Source organism: Helianthus annuus, chromosome 1 (genome assembly GCF_002127325.2).
Source record: "Helianthus annuus cultivar XRQ/B chromosome 1, HanXRQr2.0-SUNRISE, whole genome shotgun sequence".
Classification (NCBI taxonomy): domain Eukaryota; kingdom Viridiplantae; phylum Streptophyta; class Magnoliopsida; order Asterales; family Asteraceae; genus Helianthus; species Helianthus annuus.
The window spans coordinates 107399721-107425267 of NC_035433.2; the positions used below are offsets into that span (position 1 = coordinate 107399721).

At 34.7% G+C, this 25547-nt stretch overlaps 1 long non-coding RNA gene across 1 annotated transcript; it reads right to left on the reverse strand.

The window, feature by feature from the left end:
• Positions 1-1586: 1586 nt before the first annotated feature.
• LOC118492213 lies at positions 1587-3076 on the reverse strand. The gene is made up of 3 exons (XR_004892628.1): positions 2653-3076; positions 2500-2581; positions 1587-1667 (listed from the first exon to the last, which is right to left on the reverse strand). It is a non-coding gene; the product is annotated as an uncharacterized LOC118492213 (long non-coding RNA).
• Between the last annotated feature and the right edge of the window lie 22471 nt (positions 3077-25547).

The following is a 25547-nucleotide window of genomic DNA, read 5'->3' on the forward strand; positions in this document are numbered from 1 at the left end:
ACCAAAGTTTGGAGTGTTCCAAAACGGAACTTTGACTAACCAAAGTGGTCGAAAAGTCTTTTGAATTTGAGGAGCATGCTTTGGCTTAATAGGTGAAATACTCTCGCCGACAAGTCGATTAACGGTATTTACCCTTCCGGTTACTACATGTCCCAAATTCAATTGAAATTTCGAGACTCGGCGGGATTAATGAAAATCAAGGAGTGGAACTAGTCGACAAGGTGCGGGTTTCACCCCTAACTTGGCGATTTAGTATCCTAGGTGTGGTTGGTACTCGTCGGGTCAAAATTTGATTTCAACACTTTGACGAGGGTCCACGAGAATTCAAAATTTGAATTTCTCCATCAAGGTGAGGATTTCACTCCTAGCTTGGTGGTGAATTTCATGTAAGAAAAGAAAAGTAGAAGGATTGAGAGTCATTCACCAAATTGTGGGTTTCACGCCTAGTTTGGTGAAGTTGTCTCGTTTGTGTATTATGAGTGTTTTCGGATTTAGAAATATCGAGTAAAATGCATGAGGGAAGTGTAAGTCAAAGGAATACGCAAACAAGTATAAACACGTAAGAGGGCATACCAAGAATGGTACATAAATAATGAAATGATAAATCAAGTATTAACACATAGAGGAATAGGTCAAGAATAATACGTAAAGGATCGAACAACGAAACAAGTATTAACACATAAAAAGACAAGCATTAATGCATAAGAATATCATGTCGAATATTACCCACGAGTGACATACATGTTTAAAAGAGCATAAATAAGAAGGAAATAAAGTATCATGTAGTAGTTCAGGCAAAACATACGAATAAGGCTCTAAAACTATAGACTAGGTATAAGCATTCCTACTTTTCCTAATTCCCTATAGTTATGGCTCTGATACCAATCTGTCACACCCCAACCAATGGCGGAAACATCGGGATGAGACGAAGTGTGAAGATTGCAAGAGACTTCATAACGCTATTTGTGACAATATTTAATAAACCGGTTTCATTTCATAAGTAAATTGTCAACAATACAAGAGATACAAATAACAACAAGTTCAAAGGAAATACATAACAACATGATCAAAATTGATACAACATATTAAACCTAAACGTCTATATGTGTATCTAGGCATCAACGCTACTTCTTTTCATAGCATCATCATCCTCAACCTGTAACATGTTTAAAATAAAGTTCAATGCAAAAGAAAAGGCGAGTATACAAGTTTGGTACATACATAACATAAGATAAAAGTGTGAACAATCCCTCATAGCAAGCATGCGATTCAAGATAAACATTAAATATGGCATGTGTCTAACATATCAAACCAAGAAAACGCAACTTGCTCATGACATAACCAAAGTTTCAGTAGAGGCGGGTCGTTAATCCTATAGCGCTACATATGTCACGGTTTGGCTCGTACGAAGTTAATGACAAGTTCAACACATAAGAATCACCCAAATTTAAAGTATCAAGCCATCACATATACAAGCATGTTATAGGAATGTTCATGTGTTTAGACAAAAGTTCATGTGTAAGTTTCAATAGGTAAACATGTTACACCCCAAAAGTGGTAAAAGTAAAAAGGGGAAAAATGCGAGTATACTCACCTGGTTGCGTATAAGAATCCCTTGAATTATCACACGAGTAAATATTGGGAAATCCAAGAGATGAGAAGTCACCCTAGTATACATATATACATATATATATATAAGAAAAATAAAATACTAAATATCACATAAGAGAGAGAGAGAAATAAAACATAACCCAAGTAATATGTAACGTAATATATTATTATTCAATATAAACGTGTTATAAAAATGACTAAAGATTTATCTAATTAACGAAGCTTATATGTGATATTAACTTATAAAGATTTAGTGTAACTTATTTAATATAATAAACGATTAAATAAAATATGTCACAAAACGGTTTGAGTAAAAGCAATAACTTTTTCTTAGTAGGCTTATAAAAACAACTAGATTTTTTTTCTATAGGTCGCGCGTTGTGGCGAGGACACCTAAGACACGTTATATGACGCATTAACGATACGAAAATGTGTGTCTTAATGTATCCGATTTAGACCGATATGGAAGACATTATAAAAAAAACAAGTAAATAAGAACGAAAACTTATGTAACAATAATAAGTTCAAAAGGATAAAGTCTTTCTACCTTGTAGTTTAAAGTTAAAAGAGTTAAAAATGTTATTTAGTTTTCTTATTTTGTCAAATTACAAAATTTATTAGAAACACGATACTACTTTAAATTATATATTATTATATTATATGAATGTCAATAGAAATGGTAATACATTACTGTTCGTCATTTTCTTCTTTACAAAACTCAACAGAACATGATTGTTATTATTATTTTCATTAAACTTAAAATGCATGCTAACATGAAACCCATGTCAGGATCCAAATTCGTACAAATAACCCATCAGATATTCAAGTGGTGATATTTCGATTAAAGGATAACCTAAAAGATTACGAGGCGAAGGAAAGTATACCGACATCTGGACGAGTCGAGTTCCGGTGTACACTCCGGCGAGCTCCGATCTTTGGCGAGACTCCGGCGCCGGGTTGCAGCGATGAACTGTGTTTGGTTTAGACACTTGAGTCGTTCGTTACATAAAAAGTAACGAGAATGAAATAGACCGAATGTACCGAAACGAAGAGGACTGTGTAAACTCCCACGTCATTTTCCGATGAACTCGGTTTCTCTGGTCCGGGGGTCTCGAAGGCGAGTCGATGTAACCCCGGCGTGAACCTCCGATTCTTATTGTATTACAGCAGAGTAACACAAGGGAATGGGAAAGGTATACCGAATCGAGGTGAAACGATCCTCGTTCGCGAGCTCCGACCTCTGGTAAAGCTATGGTTCTCTCTGGTGACGTGCAACGATACAGTTACGTGATTCCGGCAATGAGCTTGTTATCGGGACATAAGGAGTGAGGGTGTTCTTCGAGATGTGAGGGTGCCGAGAGGTGTAGGATGTCAAGAGGTGCAGGAGGTGGTGGTTGTGCTTGATCGGAGAGATGTCGCTGGCGTTCACTCCGACTACCGGAGTTAAAGGAGGGAGACAGGGAGGTGAAAAGTTAAATGTTGTTTGTGTGTGTTGTCTGCGCATACAAACAAGAGATGTAGGGTTCCTGCATTTCATTTTTAGAAAAAAAACCAATATAGCCCCTTAACTTTGAAAGATTTTATTAATTAGTTGGATTAACTTGGTTTAAGTTATATAACATAGTTGACCAAGCTAACTAGGTTATATGTATATAAACTTCTAAATTAATTAAGTTAATTAAATAAATTAAGCAAGTAGTTAAATAGTAAATAGCTAAATCGGCACAGGATTAAATTAGAGAATAATTCCTTCGACGGTTATTTATTTCGCAAAAAGAAATTCCGAAGTTTCAAAGTTAGGATCCGAATTTCAAAATGGGTAGAATGTTGGATATCCGTTTTTTTACGGATGTTACATCCGGGGGCAGCGCCCCTGGTAGCGGGGTCCCATGGGCGGCAGCCCCTGGCGGGGTCCAAGACAATTCACATACAAAACTGTTGTAATAAAAATTGCTATAGCGGGGTCCCAGGGGCGGCAGCCCCTGGCGGGGTCCAAGACAATTCCGATTAAATTGCTGTAATAAAAATGCATCAGAAAAATTAATTTTCTGTAAATTGCCTCTGGAAAACTACATTCGTAGACAGTTTTTTATCTCCTGCTTCCTGGTTCATACAATTCACATACAAAACTGCATTCGTAGACAGTGTTTCTGGTTCTGTATACAACAGGTTCTGGTCATTGCGTTTTAGTTAGATTCTGGTTCTGTGAACAACAGTTTCTGGTCATTGCGTTTTAGACAGTTTCTGGTTCTGTGAACAACAGTTTCTAGTCATTGCGTTTTAGAAATAAAACATTTTTGAAGTGTTTTTACTCATTGCGTTTTAGGTAAACACATTTTTATGTGTATTCAGTTCATTGCGTTTTAGAGAGAACAGTTTCTTTTGTGTTTTTAGGCCATTGCGTTTTAGAAATAAGACATTTTTATGTGTTTTCTAGGCATTGCGTTTTAGAAATAAGACATTTTTTAGTTTTCTGGCCATTGCGTTTTAGCAATAAGACATTTTAAGTGTTTTCTGGCCATTGCGTTTTAGAAATAAGACATTTTTAAGTGTTTTCTGGCCATTGCGTTTTAGAAATAAGACATTTTTAAGTGTTTTGGGTGCATTGCGTTTTAGGTAAAACACATTCAGTTCATTGCGTTTTAGAAAGTACACTTTATTTTGTGTTTTTAGGCTATTACGTTTTAGAAATAAGACATTTCTTTGTGTTCTTGGTGCGTTGCGTTTTAGAAAAAGTTATTTTTTTACGTTTTTTTTTCATTGCGTTTTACGCAACTGGGTTTTCTCCATTGCGTTTTACGCAACTGGGTTTTCAATTTTTTTTTTTGAAAATATAGCAATAGTATACTCGTTTTAAAGATAAAAAACGCTCGTTTTTTTGTGCAATTTTTATAAAAAAATAATGTCGTATGAAAAAGTTATTAACGTTTAAAAAATTGGGGGGGGGGGAATTGGAGGAGAGAGAAACTATTGTGTTGGATTGACTAGAATGCCCCTAACAAACTCACGCGCCTCTTTTTTTTTTTGCTTCAATTTCATTCATTTAATCTTAGCCATTGATTAACTAAATGGATGGTCATGATCACTTCCTAGCCTTCCTAGCCAAATAAACTTCCTATTGTATCTCCACCCTAAAAAATAGATAATAGATACTTGATAAAGTTAATAGAATATTAAAAAAAGTTTAATATGTTGGTTAAAAAAGAAAAGATAAATACAAAATAAAGAAGGAACACTATTTTGGTAAATAGTTTTTAAAGAACACCATTTTGGTAAATACTTTTTCCACCAACACTAGTTTGGAAAAAAAACTCCATACATCCAATTATTTTTAAGAGGTAATTCTGAAGCATTCTGAATCATACATTTTCCTCAAGCCAATTATTTTTACTTCTAATTGCACGTTTTTAAGAGGTTTTTTATTTGTATATATACATAGGGGTAAAATCAAATAAAAAGTTGATTTTGTTTAAGTAGGATAAGAATGAATCTTAACCTTTCATTTTCAAATCAATGGTTAAGATGAAATGTTGGAAAAAAGAGAAGTGTAAAGGTATCTTTGAAGGATCTTGTTTATCGACTTTCTCCCTCCACATGCAAAACACATGCATATTCAACCCCCGTTTTTTAAACGTTCATAACCTTTTATACTACATTATTTTTTCATAAAAATTTCACATTAAAATCGAGCATCTTTTTATCTTTAATTTGATTACCATATTGCTATATAAAATATGACAACTAAAAAAACCCATAAAAATGTGTTGTATTTCTAAGTTGTATAACATATTTTGTGTTGGATTTTTGTACTACATTTTTGTGTTGCATTTTTTTGTCTTAAAATTTTTTTTGCTGAATTTTTGTGCAGGATATTTTTGTATTAAATTTTTTTTGTGCTAGATTTTTTGTAATAGATTTTTTTTGTGTTGGATTTTTTTGTGTTATATTTTTTGTGCTAGATTTTTACGTACTAGATTTTTTTTTTTTTTGTATTTTTGAGAAAACAAAAAGGATGGAACATGTCATCTTCACACTCCTACTTATAAGGACCAAAATGTTTTACTACCAAAATGTCCTTCCTTCCTACTTATAAGAAGTGACACATGTTATTATCACAATCCTTCTTAAGCTACTTAGGCAAAACCCACTTTTTAGTGGATCCTTCCCCTATAAACATATATGTATATTGTCAATTTTGAATTATACACATATGTATATAGTCAATTTTTAAACTATACATATGTGTATATTATGAATATATATCCTTCACTTAAGAAGTGTAGGAAAAAAGGTCAAACGAACTCCGATCGAGCTCATTCTAGCAGTATTGGAACCGGCTCGTTGAACACTAACAAAAAACTCTAAACCCTAAAGCTAAACCCCAAACATGTAAGGCTAAACCCTATGCTAAAACCTAATAACTAAACCATACATCCTAAAGCTAAACTGTAATGCTAAATCCTAAACCTTAATGCCAGACCCTATATATTAATACTAAACACTAAAACTAAATCCTAAATACTAATGCTAAACACTAAAACTAAACAATGATACTAAACCCTAAATACTAATGCTAAATTCTAAACCCAAAAGCCAAAACTAAACCATTCCCCTCAAACATAGATGTACAATACTTATTTTTTAATTTTAAAAATGTATATGCATATATGTATAGTTAAAAAGATTGACAATATACACATGTGTATATATCCCTATAAATTTTTGTTTTAATTTTTTTTTTTTTGCATTTCTAGGGAAAATGTGTGGTCCAGAATGCTTCTCAAGTTTCTCAATTATCCTAGTGCTTCTCGCACGATCCTAACCCTATATATACATACATCTTTCCTAAGCTTTTCGTAATATACACATATGTATATGTAATATACATATATGTATATAGTCAACTTCAAACTATACATATGTGTATATTACGAAAAGCTTAGGGAGATGTGCGGTTCATAATGCTTATCAAGCTTCTCAAATATGGTGTACTTCTCTTAAGATCCCTACCCTATATATGTATATATATTAAAATCTATATATTTGTTAAACATTTAAACGCATTTACATTTTCCTTAAATCCATTAAAACTCATTTTAAGGTAAGCACGTTACTCTTTTACTCATCAATACTTATTCGTAAAATTTAACCCCATTTAAAATTGGCCCGATAATTTAAAACTAAACCCAGTAAATGTATAAACCCACTTAAAATTGGCCCATTTTATTTACTTTGCCCCCGGCACTAAATTAAAATTACCAGGACCTGCCTTGTATTTTCTAATTACAGTGCGTGTGAGGTTTGAAAGCTAGAATTTGTTGTTTGGTTTAAGTCATGAAGTATGTGTCATATATACTTATTTAAGTGATTAAAGCTATAATTTGTTGTTTGGTCACAGTTCTTTTGGTTAACCATTATTTTCTATAGAAAGTTAAATTTGGTAATTAGTTCTCGAAAATTTGTTTGATGAATTTTTTTTGTCCTTTGACCTTTCGACACCATTATTCACGTCAATTCTAATGCTTCAAACACACTCACCATCACTAATGTGATTCTTTGAATATTGTTTATGTGACAATAAAGGACAAGAACGTTTACAGATGCTCTATTGTGGATTGTGGAACCCTGTCCTTAAAGGCTTGTGAGGATGAAGTTTGGAAGGAGAGTTTTCAAAAAAAAAAAAAAAACCCCAAAATAGTGGTCCTATATAATTTATTTATTCTTCTTCATTTTAAGTTTTGTTTTCTTTTATTTTAATAAAATTTAATTTGTATTTATAAAAATTATGTTTATGTACAAACTTGTAAATAATTTGTAAAACTTTTGAATATGTAAACCTCTTAAAATAAAATAAAAAAATAGATAAACCTATGATAATAAAATTCAAGTTGTGTTTAAACCATTTTATAAAATTACAATAATTCATGTGATATATATACATACCATTTAAAAAGCTAAACCCATGCTAGGAAAACAAACAATAGGTTGTTACATATTTCTAGAACAGCATTAGTTATTTGACTATTCAATTTGACAAAGCTTGGTCACTTGGACCATAGTGCGATAAAGAGGTTTGTTGAATTGTATCGAGATAGGACTACTGCACGTTATTCCTTGTCTGCTATTTTGGTCGGAGTCGGAGGTCCGGTTCTCTATCTAGGTGTTTCATTTTTTATATGTATCTTTGTTGGGTTGTGAAGGCCTTTTGGGCCTAATTTGGTTTGGGGTTGAAGGCTGTTTTCATTGTCTTGTTCCCTAAACTATTTAACCTAGTTTTTTTTCTCTTTACATACCTAGTATTGTATTGTAATCTTTGGCGTTTTAATCTTAATGAAATAACCTAGTTGCAATCCATGGGCGTAAGTTCACCGTTGGGTCCGAACCACGTAAAATTCTTTGTGTCGTGTTCATTATTTTCTGTATAGCGTTTATATCATTTGTACGTGTGTGTTGGTTCCGTTGCGCCCCTTGATACCTAACAAGTGGTACCGGTACCAGATTTGTTTTTCACACAAGGGTTTGGTTGTGATGGTACTGACCATCGATTGAGACAACCAAAGAAGCCTTTTGAGTCATTGGTTCGTGTCCGAGTACCATTGTCGTGTACGAAGCAACCATATATGTTTTTTCTTAGTCGCAAAAGTACACGGTTATTTTCTTTGCAATTAATGCTGTGTTCCAGAGATCCACTTAACAGGGGAGGGGAGGGGAGGGGAGGGAAAATGGGGTTTTTTTTGCCTGATAATAGTCTTTCCAATTTGGAAAGACATGGATGTAACGCCCTGCGTTTTCAAACTTCCTACATTTAGAAACCTTACGTGAAATTCTATCTTTGGAAATCTTGTGTTCTTATAACCATTCTTTCATCGTAATCGTTGTAAAATACGGAACTTGCTTCGTAAATAAAACTTGTACATTACACTCTTTACCTAGTTAAATCATGTTTTATTTCATATTTCACCTTGTTACAAGTTAAGGGGAAACATTGTTGCACATTATTACACAACTTAACTAACAAAATTACTCATTATAATGTTTTAAAAAAATAAAAAAATAAAGAAATATGGCAGCCCCAATTCAGCAAAATTCAGCCCATATAGTTGGGTTTTGTGGGCTAGTTTCAAGGTGTAACCCCTTCTAAACACTTCCAAAGCCCAACCCATTGAAACCCTAATCCTTCCCCCTATAAATACCCCTTATAACCAGCCTCCCTACCACTTTTACAACCCTAAAAACTCACAAAACATCCACCAAACCGTAGCTGAAAGCAAGGGTTCGAGTAGATTGACATCCCTTCACGAAAATGAGCATAACTCACTCAATTCTTATCCGATTCACTCGATTCTTTTTCCTACTTGCTTGTATAATCATGGGGTTCGATTCCTAGACTTCTCCTTGGAGAAATCAGACCTGGAAATGCCCCGAAATAGTCCATAAACTTTCTGTTTGTTTTTATGTTCATCAAAAACTTGTTTAAACCTATGCAACTTGTGTCTAACACATCTCATACCTATGTCCTAATGCTTACAACTTATCCCATGGTTGGTTAAGCTTAAAAACAAGGTTGAGACATTTAAAATCAGAGGATTAAACCTCATAAACTTGGTGTTTTGTTTAGGGTTTTTAACCCACAAGTCATGTCAAACTTTGTCTTTGATACATGAGTGATTATGGAACAACTTGGGTTGTCCAAACATACAATCCTCACATGATTTGATGATTTCTCTTAGTTAGTGTGTATATTTCTTATTCTTTATTGTATGTTCATGACCCTCCTTGGTTGTTTTTTTTACATCAAGTGTAGTGGTGAACACATAGAGGTGCCTAAATGGAAGACTTGATCTTCCTACCTCCTACATGACTTCTATGACATTTAGAGGTACCAAAATGAAGATTTTAATCTTCTACCTCATGCTTGAACTATTGGACATATATTATATAACCTAAATATATTATTCGAATAATCGAATCTTTGATGATGAACTAGTGTTCATATGTCGGGGTACTAGATTACATCATCCTAGACTATGATAACTTGTCACGATTCTAATGGAACCTTGTTCCATGAAAACATCTAAACTCCTTCGAGTTTCCTAGTGTCAAGAACAAGCATCATATGTACTAAATGATTATTTTCCATGTTATTCTCATATCTTATTTTTATGTTGTTTTGAACACCGAATCTCGACTCTAAACATACTTGAACCTTAACCCTTATACATTCGGACTCTAAATCTCTACTCGTCAACAATTGGATAATCGGAAAACATATGCAAACTTTGTGAGTATACTCGTACTTTTCCCCTTTTTACTTTTACTACTTTTGGGGTGTAACATGTTTACCTATTGAAACTTACACATGAACTTTTGTCTAAACACATGAACATTCCTATAACATGCTTGTATATGTGATGATACTTTAAATTTGGGTGATTCTTATGTGTTGAACTTATCATTAACTTCGTACGAGCCAAACCTTGACATATGTAGCGCTATAGGATTAACGACCCGCCTCTACTGAAACTTTGGTTATGTCATGAGCAAGTTGCGTTTTCTTGGTTTGATATGTTAGACACATGCCATGTTTAAATGTTTATCTTGAATCACATGCTTGCTATGAGGAATTGTTCAAACTTATCTTTTGCTATGTACGTATCAAACTTGTATACTCGCCTTTGCTTTTGCATTGAACTTTATTTTAAACATGTTACAGGTTGAGGACGATGATGCTATGAAATGAAGTAGCGTTGATGCCTAGATACACATATAGACGTTAGGGTTTAAAATGTTGTATCAAAATTTTGATATGTTATCATGTTGTTTTGTTAAACTTGTCGTATTTGAATTTCTTGTAACGTTGACTATTTGAAGTTATTAAATGAAATGAAATTTGGAATTTCTAAATATTATCACAAATAGCGTTATGATGTCTCTAGCAGTCTTCACACTTCGTCTCATCCCGATGTTTCCGCCATTGGTTGGGGTGTGACAGATTGGTATCAGAGCCATAACTATAGGGAATTAGGAAAAGTAGGAATGCTTTCACCTAGTCTATAGTTTTAGAGCCTTATTCGTATGCTTTGCTTGGACTACTACATGATACCTTATTTGTTACTTATTTATGCTCTTTTAAACATGTATGTTACTCATGTGTAATATTTGACATGTTATTCGTACGCATTAAAGCTTGTTCTATTATGTGTTAACACTTGTTTTATCATTTCATTATTTAAGTACCATTCTTGATATGCTTTCTTATGTGTTTATACTTGCTTGTGTATTTCCTTCAACACACACTTCCCTCATGCATTTTACTTGATTATTCTAAATCCGACAACACTCATATTGTACAAATGAGACGAATTCACCAAAATAGGCGTGAAACCCACAATTTAGTGAACGACTCTCAATCTATCTATTCTTCTTTTTACACGAGATATCGCCATTGAGCTAGGAGTGAAATCCACATCTAAATGGCAAATCTCAAATTTCAAATTCTAGTGGACCCTCGTCAACATGTCGAAATTTAAATTTTGACCCGACGAGTACCAACCACACTTAGGATACGAAATCGTCAAGATAGGGGTGAAACCCGCACCTTGTCGACTAGTTCCACTCCTTGATTTTTTCATAAATCCCGCCAAGTCTCGAAATTTCGATTGATTTGGGACATGTAGTAACCGGAAGGGTAAATACCGTTAACCGACTTGTCGGCGAGAGTATTTTACCTATTAGGCCAAAGCATGCTCCTCAAATTCAAAAGACTTTTCGACCACTTTGGGTTAGTCAAAGTTCCGATTGGAACACTCCAAACTTTGGTCAAACATGTGTTTCTGTTGTTCATTTTATACGATGCAATCTTTCAACCTCGAGTTTACCTTTGATTTCTCTTTTCACACGCACAACATATCGAACCTTTTCGATACATTTATATATGCATGATTTTCATATAATTTAAATTCATATTCCTTGTAAAAACTAGTGGAGAGGTATCATCGAGATTGGAGTGACTTCCTTACCTTGACGATTGACTCCACCCCTCTTCCCTTAAAACGACCTCACCAACGAGTTAGGGGTGATTCCCTTACTTAGGTGACCGTTACCCAAAACTTCTCTTTCAAAATATTTTATTATGCAAACCCGATCATGTTTTATACCTAAATCATTTATCATTATTCAAAATACCTACTTATACCGATTTCAAAATACATTGTTTATCAAACGTACTTCTTATTCTACCATCCATTTTCACTCAAATCATATACACGAGATTCTTAATCATGTCTTTACCGTTTTACTACACGAATTTCCAAACCTTACGAAATGCTACCTATCAATTTAATCGGTCTAATGAATCTCTTGCCCATGAACTTCACATCTGATTTATTAACTGAAACACGTTCACATTATATCATCATACTAGAGACTTCCACTCTTAATCGAAATCAAACTAACCTTTCTCAATTACTTATAAGACCTCATAGATGTTATATGATCGTTTTACCAAATACTCTTTCCAACATCAATAAATCCTTTGTTAAAATTATTTTTAAACAATCACTAAGTTCTTTTACTAAATTTCTTTTCTAATGGTCGACGTTTTCACAAGAACTTTCAAAGTTCAAAATTTCATGTTTTGATGCAAATGAAACAAACCCGTTATTTAAGAAAAAAAAAACCTTCTCTACAACGCTTAACTCGTCATCCAAATTTCAAAACACGTGGGCTAGAAGACTTCATGGGGACCGACAATTTTCAACATACGTGAACTTCTTTTTTTTTTTTAAACAAAAGTAGCATTTCAATCATTACAAAATACGTTAAGCATGACCAATGAGTACTTTATGTTCCTTTACATATACAAACTATATTCTACCTTTCAAACCAAGCTCAATCTAATTTTGATTCGACAAACTCAACGTTTTGTTTAAACAACTATACATGCACATCATCATACACATTTTAGACGATATCTCGCGATAACATCATTTATATCGTTCGTATCTACATACTTAACTTTTTTTTTCTCCGCAATGTCTCAACGTACACCATATACGAATATTTATTTTTCATACCTACACCTATGTTCATACGTTTTATGCTTGTACTCATACACATATTACTTATACGTTTTACGCTTCTACTTGTACACATACAACTTACACGTTTTATGTTTATGCTCATACATACATGCGTATTCATACTTGAACTTATGCTCATACTTTCATCCTTACTCATGATTCGTACATTCGTACCTATACGCGACCGTAATCCGAGGGATTCGCTTACGTGGGTCCCATACATGCTTAAACATAAACATGCTTACATACGACATTCTTCTACGTACACATTCTTATTTTCAAATTCATGTATACCCTGATTCATACATAACTAGTACAAGCTATGTGGATCATGCGACGATCAGTATAATCGCGGGTGCACACGGGATTATAGTGATAGGCGTATGAGAACCATAGAGTGTACTACTGCGTATGGTAAGACACGGAACGTAACATGACCCCGAGTAACGAAACGGACGTAATGTGGTTAAAACATGGTGGATACGCCGCTGGTACTTCCTATATATAAGTGTTTTCACCATGTTACCAAACTTTCGTAAAACGTGCCATGAGAAATTCAGTGTGTTGCAGACCTTTTGGACCTAATACAACTTCACGCAACTCACAAACGCATTATATCCGATTATTCATGACGAGACTCCATCCTTAACACACTATGTTCATCTATCCAACACTTATGCTATTCACATACTTGTACTCTTTAAGAGCCATTCGTTCATTCTATACTCGTATTATTTTATACAAAACTCGTTCGCAATCCAGCTTGTTTAAACATTTGAGTCCAAACTTACCTCATTACCTATAAAATAGCCTCCCTATTCTTGATTCTTGTGTAACTATACTTAGTATACCTCTATTACTTTATTTAAAGTAACAAACCTTTTCGTTCCTCTCAATAAACAGGATTTATGAAAGTATGATTTTTTTTATACTATCCTTAAAAACTTCCCCTTGCAAATCTACCTTGATGTTCTCCAAAATTTGGTACTTTTCAAAACTTTCAAACTTCCCAAGTTTCAATTCTTAATGATCACCTTTATGCCAAAAACTCTTTCAAGCCTTCCTCTTGAATAAATTTCGGGACGAAATTTCCTAAAGGAGGGGAGACTGTAACGCCCTGCGTTTTCAAACTTCCTACATTTAGAAACCTTACGTGAAATTCTATCTTTGGAAATCTTGTGTTCTTATAACCATTCTTTCATCGTAATCGTTGTAAAATACGGAACTTGCTTCGTAAATAAAACTTGTACATTACACTCTTTACCTAGTTAAATCATGTTTTATTTCATATTTCACCTTGTTACAAGTTAAGGGGAAACATTGTTGCACATTATTACACAACTTAACTAACAAAATTACTCATTATAATGTTTTAAAAAAATAAAAAAATAAAGAAATATGGCAGCCCCAATTCAGCAAAATTCAGCCCATATAGTTGGGTTTTGTGGGCTAGTTTCAAGGTGTAACCCCTTCTAAACACTTCCAAAGCCCAACCCATTGAAACCCTAATCCTTCCCCCTATAAATACCCCTTATAACCAGCCTCCCTACCACTTTTACAACCCTAAAAACTCACAAAACATCCACCAAACCGTAGCTGAAAGCAAGGGTTCGAGTAGATTGACATCCCTTCACGAAAATGAGCATAACTCACTCAATTCTTATCCGATTCACTCGATTCTTTTTCCTACTTGCTTGTATAATCATGGGGTTCGATTCCTAGACTTCTCCTTGGAGAAATCAGACCTGGAAATGCCCCGAAATAGTCCATAAACTTTCTGTTTGTTTTTATGTTCATCAAAAACTTGTTTAAACCTATGCAACTTGTGTCTAACACATCTCATACCTATGTCCTAATGCTTACAACTTATCCCATGGTTGGTTAAGCTTAAAAACAAGGTTGAGACATTTAAAATCAGAGGATTAAACCTCATAAACTTGGTGTTTTGTTTAGGGTTTTTAACCCACAAGTCATGTCAAACTTTGTCTTTGATACATGAGTGATTATGGAACAACTTGGGTTGTCCAAACATACAATCCTCACATGATTTGATGATTTCTCTTAGTTAGTGTGTATATTTCTTATTCTTTATTGTATGTTCATGACCCTCCTTGGTTGTTTTTTTTACATCAAGTGTAGTGGTGAACACATAGAGGTGCCTAAATGGAAGACTTGATCTTCCTACCTCCTACATGACTTCTATGACATTTAGAGGTACCAAAATGAAGATTTTAATCTTCTACCTCATGCTTGAACTATTGGACATATATTATATAACCTAAATATATTATTCGAATAATCGAATCTTTGATGATGAACTAGTGTTCATATGTCGGGGTACTAGATTACATCATCCTAGACTATGATAACTTGTCACGATTCTAATGGAACCTTGTTCCATGAAAACATCTAAACTCCTTCGAGTTTCCTAGTGTCAAGAACAAGCATCATATGTACTAAATGATTATTTTCCATGTTATTCTCATATCTTATTTTTATGTTGTTTTGAACACCGAATCTCGACTCTAAACATACTTGAACCTTAACCCTTATACATTCGGACTCTAAATCTCTACTCGTCAACAATTGGATAATCGGAAAACATATGCAAACTTTGTGAGTATACTCGTACTTTTCCCCTTTTTACTTTTACTACTTTTGGGGTGTAACATGTTTACCTATTGAAACTTACACATGAACTTTTGTCTAAACACATGAACATTCCTATAACATGCTTGTATATGTGATGACTTGATACTTTAAATTTGGGTGATTCTTATGTGTTGAACTTATCATTAACTTCGTACGAGCCAAACCTTGACATATGTAGCGCTATAGGATTAACGACCCGCCTCTACTGAAACTTTGGTTATGTCATGAGCAAGTTGCGTTTTCTTGGTTTGATATGTTAGACACATGCCATGTTTAAATGTTTATCTTGAATCACATGCTTGCTATGAGGAATTGTTCAAACTTATCTTTTGCTATGTACGTATCAAACTTGTATACTCGCCTTTGCTTTTGCATTGAACTTTATTTTAAACATGTTACAGGTTGAGGACGATGATGCTATGAAATGAAGTAGCGTTGATGCCTAGATACACATATAGACGTTAGGGTTTAAAATGTTGTATCAAAATTTTGATATGTTATCATGTTGTTTTGTTAAACTTGTCGTATTTGAATTTCTTGTAACGTTGACTATTTGAAGTTATTAAATGAAATGAAATTTGGAATTTCTAAATATTATCACAAATAGCGTTATGATGTCTCTAGCAGTCTTCACACTTCGTCTCATCCCGATGTTTCCGCCATTGGTTGGGGTGTGACAATGGAGGGGAGGGGAGGGATGGGGAGGGATTTTTAACTCGGGAACACAGGGTTTCGTATTTGAGGCGTGTTACGAAAAATAAAAGAAAAGGTATTATTATTCTTTTGTTTGATCAATTGGGTACCAATTTTATATTATTAAGCTATCGGTTTATTTATTTTTTTAATTCGATTGGAGCCACTAATGAGGTTTATTCAGTCATTGATCGAGTATGAGTAGTGAGCTAAGTAGGCTTTTGTTTCTGAGTTCGGGGTTGACTATGATTATTAACTATGAATTGGAGAATGTGGTTGTGTAAATTTAGCATTCGGGTGAATATTTTTCTGTAAAAGATCACCAGTTAAGTGTTATAGTTTGTTTTTGATTATCAGTTTTGTAGGGAGCAAATCGATCAATTGACAGTGTTCAGTAGAACAACCATCAAGTTCAAGCTCGTTTCATTAATGTGTTTGTTTAGTATTTTCGACCTATTCTCATATGTTATTGTTATAACTGAATATGAGATGGTTGTAATCGGAATGTTTGAAGGTTTGGATTTTTTTGGTTGAATTGTTTGTCAGGGGAACTTGGATGAGTTACTAACGATGGGTAAAACATGGGGAAAATGGAACCAGCGGGCGTGCTGGTGACGATATAATGAAAAACATGGGGCAAGTCAAGTGAAATATTGATCGTTTGGAGAATCTTTCGGTTAGGTTTTGCGTTAACTGATCGTGTGTATGATCATAGAACCCTTGGTACCACTTGCTTTTCGTTGAAGCTTTGCTGCTGTTATAACTGTTTACTTAGCTAGTCTGGAACTATGAAGTTATTTCTTGTTTGATGGTGATTAGTGGTTTGACATTTGAGAGGATCTTTGTACTAATACCAGGTGAAGGTTTTCGCTGGGGAATTATAAGTGAATATTGGACTCATGAGTGTTAGTTTGGAATTGGTTGGGATAATGAGACATTGGGAGTTGGGCATAATTAACTTGATTGGGGGGGGGGGGGGCTACATGGAGGTGTGGACATTCTTTAAACTCGATGTCTGAAGATAGTGAAGTTCTGCTTCTAAGAATGTTTATGTGGTGACGCATTGGGACTCGGTGGAAGAAAAATCAACAACTGTTTTCCCCCACAAAACCCTGATTTAATCCAACAATGGTTTTAAAACATTTGTTTTGATCCATATGTTGACTTCCAACCACTGTTTTATATCTTAAGCTCTGTTGACAACAAACAGAGGTTTCAAAATGAAAAACTGATCTTTGCTAAAACAGACGTTTCATTACTTCATCAAAGGGTTTTCTCAGTGGGGCCCAGTCTCTAGTTAAACAGACCTTTGATAAACAGAGTTTTGTTTTACACAATAGAGGCTTGCCACGTCAGTCAAAAAGTAATCGTTGGCCATGTCAGCGTTACTGTTCCATAAACCCTATAAAAAACCCTCCCCAAAGAGAGCTTCCATTTACCATTGTAAAATTCGCAAAATATAAGCATTTCTTAAAGAGAAAAACTCAGAAATCACAATCCTACAATCATCAATAGAGCTCGTACTCAAATCTTCTCATAATTACCTTACGTATCTTGTCGAACATGACAAGAACACCGAATTTCATCGTATCATTGATATTCTTCAAGCATCAAAATATAAAAATATTCTGACTGCGGATGCACCTATCCATGAAGAAACTTTGAAACGGTTTTGGGAAAATGTAGATTTTCCGCTAAGAAACAAAAAACCCTTCACAATCCTCTCAAAGGTTGATGGTGTTGACATCCAGATCACACCAAAATCACTATCCACCACCTTCAACCTTAACGACTTGGCAAGTATGGAAACTTTATTCAAAAATGATCTTCAACATGAGTTCATAGAAATGGGATATGATGCTCAACTGATGAGAGCTACACTTTTAAAACCACACTTCCCACCAGACATGAATTTTTTTCCATACTCTCTTAGTGTGCTTATCTACAAAAACCACCTCTTTTAATGAAATTCCCTTGAAAACTCTGTACTTGGGATATGTTATTCTTACGAATATAGACTATAATCTATCCCAAACATTGTTTTTAGACATGGTGGGTAACATAAAAGCAATAAACAGAGGAACTGCCAAAGCATTTCTATTATATCCAAGACTATTAAGTTTTTACCTTCAAAAGGTGTTAAGAAAAGAAGTTTTTGAACAGGGTCAAGCCCTGCAACATGAATAGCCTTTCAAATGAAACATTTACAGGAATGATGACCAATAAAGGTCAAGACAATGTTTTAGAAAACCAACCAACAAAGGTTACAACCTCTGTTGAAAAGGCCACTGCTCCTAACGACCATAGTGGCCAACCCAAAGCTGTGGAACCCACATAAGAAATTCCCATAAAACCACAACCCGAAAAACCAAACGAGCCAAAAAGAAGGTAACTTTGGAGGTTACGATGCCAAAGAAGCCTGCTGCAACACAAGAGCAACAAACATCTGTTGTTACTTCCTCACAACAGATGCAAACATCTTCACCCATCCAAACTCCTCACATATTCTCACAAAAGGATAGTGTTGTAAGCACAGGGAACCAAATATAGAGGTTGATGATTCACTTGAACTTCTATTCTCAAGCCCTTTTCCTGGGGCGGCTTCTATTTCCACTCCACCACCCACATATACAACTACATATTCTCCACTATAAATCCATTGCTTAATGCAATTGAGACCAAATTGACATCGATAGACCCAGTTCCTCCCAACCACCTATCACTGGGAGCACGCCACAACAAGTTATTGGACAAAGTCATGCCATTTCTAGCCCACAAACAGAGGAGGCTACACCTCTTGTGTCACAAGTGACACTTGCAGGTTTTTCAAATGAGGCAACCACTATAACTATAGAGACAACAGTCTCACAGTTGGACAGTGGTTACATTGCTAAGAGGCAACAACTGTTGAGTCTACAATAATATGCTCTTTTGAAGTTGGAAGGCCCCGGAACCAAGAACAAAGGGCACTTGGTTCAAAACCAAGTACAACCACCTCAAGTGGGAATTCAGGCGATCCTATTAAATTTGGTGATGGATTAAAATATCACAATTTGACAGAGAGCGTAACCAAACTAGAATCATCAATTTATGAAATTAAAGAATGATGACCACTCTGGTGCAAAACTGTTGGTGCATATGTCTGTCGACTTCGTCTTGTATCGAGTCTTGTATTTGTTTGGATATATCAGGGCACATTTTACGAGAAAGGTGTGAATGTGACCATTTCGCACAAAATGGAATATGAATCATTTCGCACGAAATGAGAAGTGTTCATTTCGCACGAAACGGTGAAACCATTTTGTACGAAATGAAGAAACCATTTCGTGTAAGTGATTTCGTGCGGAATGATGTGTCTATAAATAGGTGCTTTGGGTTTGTCATTTGGAACGTTTTTGATTCTGGTAGCGAAGCTCTGCCGAAGTGTCTCCAGCATTGTAAAACGATCTGATATCAATACAGAGACAGTTTTAAGTGAATCTTCATGCAATCCAACTAAAATAACTCCGATACGTTTGTTTCCGCCACTCATATTGGACGAGATCTCTTCTGAACGACTCGTTTGGTCGTGCAAACGATCCTACAAGTGGTATCAGAGCTCAGGAGGAAGAGTTCTTACCATTTCAGCTGAAAATTCTGATTTCTACACATTTTTCTTAAAATTAACAAGTTTTCACAGATAAAATGGATTGATTTTGAAACATAACGTGTGAAACACTGTTTTAACAAAGCCTTGAAAAAATTAGACCTTAATTCAAAGTAGAACCTGATAAATTTGTTCAAAAAATGTTCGAAAAAGTGACGTCGTCACCATTTCGTACGAAATGGGATATCAGGTCATTTGAATTTGCTCCATTTCGCATGAAACCGAGTTTCATTTCGCACCAATTGTCATTTCGTTTGAAGCAGAACTCATTTTGCACGAATTGAGTGTTGTGGATCCATTTCGTTTGAGTTTGTATTCCATTTCGCACGGAAAGGGTCATTTCGTTTGAGCATTGTCCATTTCGTTTGAAAGGTGCATTCCGTGTGAAAGTGTTCATTTCGCTTGAATCATTTCGTTTGAAAGACAAAGTTTGTGATATTTTGAAAATCAAATCATGGAAAACGAGTTCTACAACGCCTTTGCGAGTCCGATGACTATTACTCAGAATACCATGCTAGAAAATGAAACGGGAACAACGCAAAAACCGCCTAAGCTTATGAGTATTGAGGAGTACAGTGGATGGGCTGAACGTTTTGAAAACTGGGTTCAAGCATATTATTTGGATGCATGGGATTATACTGAATTTCGATATATCAAACATGTTAAAGACAATGGACAGAAAGTTGAAATTAGAGATCTGAGTGTTGAGGAGAAAAAGAAATACAAAGTTGAAAAAATGATGGTTAGTCTCTTGCAGCAAGCTATTAAGGATGAAATCTTGATCTTACTACAACACAACGGTAGTGCACAATCAATATGGAAAGAACTAAAATCAAAGTTTGTTGGCAGTAAAGAGATGATCAAGAACAAAACGTCGCTCATGAAGAAAGAATTTGCTCTATTTCGTGGATTAAGAAATGAAAGCACCAAGCAGATTATAGAAAGATACTGCAATTTGGTAAAGAACATGAAAAGATTGAGCATCAATAAAGAGAAAGATGAATTGATTGAAAATTTGGCCGATGCATTGCCACATGATGTTTGGGGCACATATCTTATGATGTTGAGAAATAAACCTGATTTCGACAATTTATCGCTGAGCGATTTTATCGAACAACTCGAGGCTCAAGAGATGGAACAAAGAAAGATAGCAAGAATGAAGAACTATGATGGAGAACAAGACATTGGTTTGTATTACAAAGGTGGTGTTAGTGATAAGACCAACGTTGCACCAAAGATTGAAACGGCTTTCAATGCAAAAAGTTCTTCTGAAAGTTCATCTCAAGGATCGAGTAGCAAAATGGGATTTTCTTCATATCCATCGTTTGATCCAAATTTTTCAGTAACCAAGAGTGGAAAAGTGTTACAATGCAACATTGCGCTAAATCTCGAGAGTGATCAAAATTACTCGGAAGAAATTGCCAAAAAGTCATATGTCTTTGTTGATGATTGTGTTAGAGTCTTATGGGAGTTTGGTTGCAGGAAGGATCGGAAATCCAATGTTGACAAAAGAGGATTACGATCAAATAGATGCTGAGGAGATGGAGTTGATGGATATAAAGTGGTGTTTGGCTAGTGTGCTGAGAAGAGCTGAGAAGTTTAAACAGATTACTGGAAGAGATAATTTCCGTGATGCTAATGTTTCTACTTTAGGATTTGATAAATCTAAAGTTACTTGTTTTCGTTGCAGGGAAAAAGGGCATTTTAAGCGTGAATGCACAAATCGCGAAACAAATGGAGTTCAAAATCCTTTCAACAACAATGATTACTATGGAAAAGCAATTTATCATCAAGTTGCACAACAACCGTATCAATAACAAGAACCACAAACTGCACATGCTAAGAAGGCGATTGAAGAGTCATCAAAGAGAGCTTGTTATGGTATAATAGATCAAGATGATGAAAGATTACCAGAAGGTTTTAGCTGGGATAATTACCGTCCAGATAAAGAATTCTTGGCTAAATCTTTTGTTGCTCAAGTCGTTGAAGATGATGAAGATGATTATTGGGCAAATAGTATGAAAAAACATTTAAAGTATCTAGCCGAGAGAGATGCTGAGAGAGATGCTGAAAATGCTCGAATGGCAAAGGAAAAGGAGGTTAAACAACAAGATGATAGTGATGATTATTATGCAGAAAAAATGAGAGAGCATTTAAAATTACTAGCTGAGAGGGATGCAGAAAGAAGGAAAGGAAAACATGATGATGAAGAAGTCCGAGTGATAAAGGTTAAAGAAGTTCCAGCTTTCAAAGTTGATGAGGAAGCAGTTGCAGAAAAGACACCTGAAATCTGTGAAAATTGTGAGAATGTAAAAAAAAGAGCGAGTTGATTCACAATATGAACAGGTTGAAAGAATCTTATGATGTTTTGAACAAAGCTATGAATCAATACAATGAATCAAGTAGTGAACAAGCAACTGCTTTGAAGACACTTCAAGGAGCGTTCATGTCAAAGCAGTCAGGCATCAATCATTACAATGATAAAGTGCTGAACTTGAACAAAAGTTGGAAACCCAGAGAATAGAGACTGAAAGAGTTGAGAGATTATTGAGAAGTTACTCATGTGCTTCTTATGTTATTGACATGATTTATCCCACCGTTGAAGGCATGAAGGCATTTGAAGAAGTCACATCTGAAGTGAAGATTTCTGAAACAAAAGAAGAAACTGAAGTGGAAAATTCTGGTAAGAAACAAAGTGTCAGTTACAACAAGTGTCCACCCCCGCCTGAAAATGGATATTCTCCACGAAATCCAAATTCAGAAAGAGTCAAAAAAGCAACCAACTTACAGTGGGAGTCTGAGTCTTCAGAAAATTTGCCAGACAACATTGATGTTAGTTTTACGTCGTCTGACACTGATCATGAGTCCGAATTAATAAAGAAAGTGGTCGATCAGGTGTTGGAAAAAGATGAAATAGAGGAGTCAAAGCCCATGTCAAAGTCTGAGTCCGACATGTCAAGTCCAAAAGTCAAACAGGGAAAAAGGGTTTATAATAAAGAATTTCTGTTATCAAAAATAATTTGAATGACGAAACATTCAAAGTGGCATATACTTTGAATGATTCTGACAAATTATATTCTGATGAAGAATTTCCAATAAGAGGTGTTAAAACTGAAATAATCAAAAAGGTTTTCAAACTAACATAAATTAATATTTCTGAAATAAAAGATATAAACCTTACTGAAAACCTAAAAAATACACCTCAAGAGATCAACAAAGGTTAAACAAGAAAAGGGTTACAATTCTGGTTCGAGTTTTCAAAAGAAACCAAACCATAACGGTAATTTCCAAAAGAAAGGTCTTGGTTTATTCCACCAGTAAATTATAAAAATGAGAAAACTCATAAATCAAAAATTGTTTTTGTTTCAGGAAAATCATCTGAAGAAGAAAAAGAGCAAGTGTTCAGAAAGCAATCAAACAAAGAATTCCTTGTTAAGAAGCATGAGGAAATGAAGAAGAATGTTGCTCAAAAGAAGGAGACGAGAACTTGTTTTCAATGCAAAACAGTTGGTCATATTGCCAAGAATTGTCCAAAAGCAATCCAAACAAAACAGGGAGTCTCTAAAAAACTCAAAGAAAAAGTTGTTGAAAATGAACCACCAACCAAACAATATAAAGTTTTCAAAAATTCAAAGTTTGAGGTTGGTGAATGTTCAAAGAATGGTTACAAAAGAAAAGCAAAGCTTAATAACAAAAAATGGGTTGTTAAGAAATCTGATGAAAATTCTATCAATGATTCTGATTCGTTAAAATCAGAGGAGCTATTTTCTGGCGATGAATCTGACTCGTCAAAGTTAGAAGAGCCACAAGTTGAGCTAAAAAGTGAAAATTCAGTGCCGCCATTGGATGATGAAAATTTTCCACCATTGCGGGCTGAAAATTTAAAATCAAAAATTGGAAAGGTTGAGATTTCAAATCAATTTTTTTCTGAAAAGAAAGAATTTGATATTGAAAAGGCTTTTAACCCCACAGTTCAAAGTATTTTTGGAAAAATGATTGACGGGAAGGTCAAAGGGGTTAAAGAATTTTATGAGAAGAAAACAAAGAAACCAGATGAAGATGGTTCATCCCAGGTTAGTAACTGGGATAGAACTTATCATGACTGAGAAATCTGGACTTGGCGGAGCTCCCCAGTTGGTAATCGTGGAGCAGGAATCAGCATCATTCTTGAATATGTTTGTTTGAGTAAACCTACAAGTGGTAGAAAAGTGGGTTTTCACCTGCAAGTGGTTAATCAAGGTCATTAAGTTGAACTTGATTTAACTATTATAACAAGTGTTTAAAAAACAAAGTGATGAAGTTAACCCCTAACTTACAAATGGTTTGTGAATTTCAACAAAATTAATTTTCCGGAAAAACCATTTTGATTAAAACAAACTTAAGTGTTTTGAAATCATAATGGGAAAATAGTTTGTTGATAGGGGGAGTTCTGATTGTTTACGCTAAGTGGATGGCGAATTGATGCAATTCACACCAGTTTTCATTGTATTTGTACAGTTTGTTTTCAAATTTTCCTTGAAAATCAAAATTTGAAACATAATTTTGATTTTAGGGGGAGTAAAAATTTTAGAAATTTCGAAAATTTGAAAAATTCAAAAACATGATAAAATTCAAAAAGCCAAAAACATTGACAAAATGAAAAAGAGGAAATGATAATACATCAGTGGACTATCACAACATGCTAAAGAATTGGAAAGTTAAATGTGATAAACGATCTCACTGACGATATGCCAGTAGGTTTTTATACATTCAGTAGATTGTTTTTGAGATATAAACCTAAATATCATTACTTACTTATTTCGTGGGGAACATCTCTCGAATATATGGGTAACCCCTGAAATCTTGTTTGAAGGGCTTTCTATTTCTGACATACTAGGTCTTTGTGCGTGATGATATATCTGGGGTATTATACCGGGACTTCTGATTTTGCGGGAGCAATAGCCTAGTCCTCGTATAATACTTTGCATTGCTTTAATCTTAAAGCCAACCATCAGCATAAAAATGATGAAACATTGAAAAAATGCTAATCATGTGCTGGTGAAGAAAAGATCCCCAAACGGGACATACCTAAAGACGATCCATCATCTCTTTGTCTGAACGGAAGTTCTAACCTGAGCTCTCATGGTCTCGCATTACCTGTTTACAGATATCATTAGTGTTCATTCACATGTAAGACTGAATATAGAAGTCTGGATACGGGAGTATATTCTGAGGTGGTACATGCGAATAAGTTTAAGTTCTTAAAACACTAATCTCGTATCTCGGAACAGTTGAACTTTGTGTGAAAATTTAAGTGGATCAGTATACTGACAATCTAAGTGAATTGTTTACAACTTAAAATGTTTAAGGCTTAAAGGTGTTAGTGATTTGTCTCAAAACTGATATGATCCTCTTACACAAACTCACAAAAATATTGTTTGTAAATATTTCTTTACTGCATTTCATTAAAATCAAAAATCCAAAGAGATTTTCAGTGTGTTTTAGCATAAATTTTGAAAATACAAAAAGATTTTAGACAACTGATGTTTAAAAAGCTGATTTTCAAAATTCCAAGTGCTGAACATGATGAACAGGTTTGGGAGAGTTTATTTCAGAATGAAAGAGATGTTATTTTTTTCAAGTGGTTATCAGTGATTAAATCAATTTGAACGATACCTGCGATGTGGTTTCTAAATTTGTAAAATTTTAAATTTGTGAAATGTATTGTGAGGTAGAGAATGTGCAGGAATGACGTTTGGAAAGAGCCAGGTCCCGATTCCTGAGGATCCTGTGGTTACAAAGAGCCAGACTGCGATCCCAGCTTATCGTAAAGGGGAGTCTGAAGACAGTCAAGAGGAAGTGGTTAGAGCCAGTGTTTGATCCTT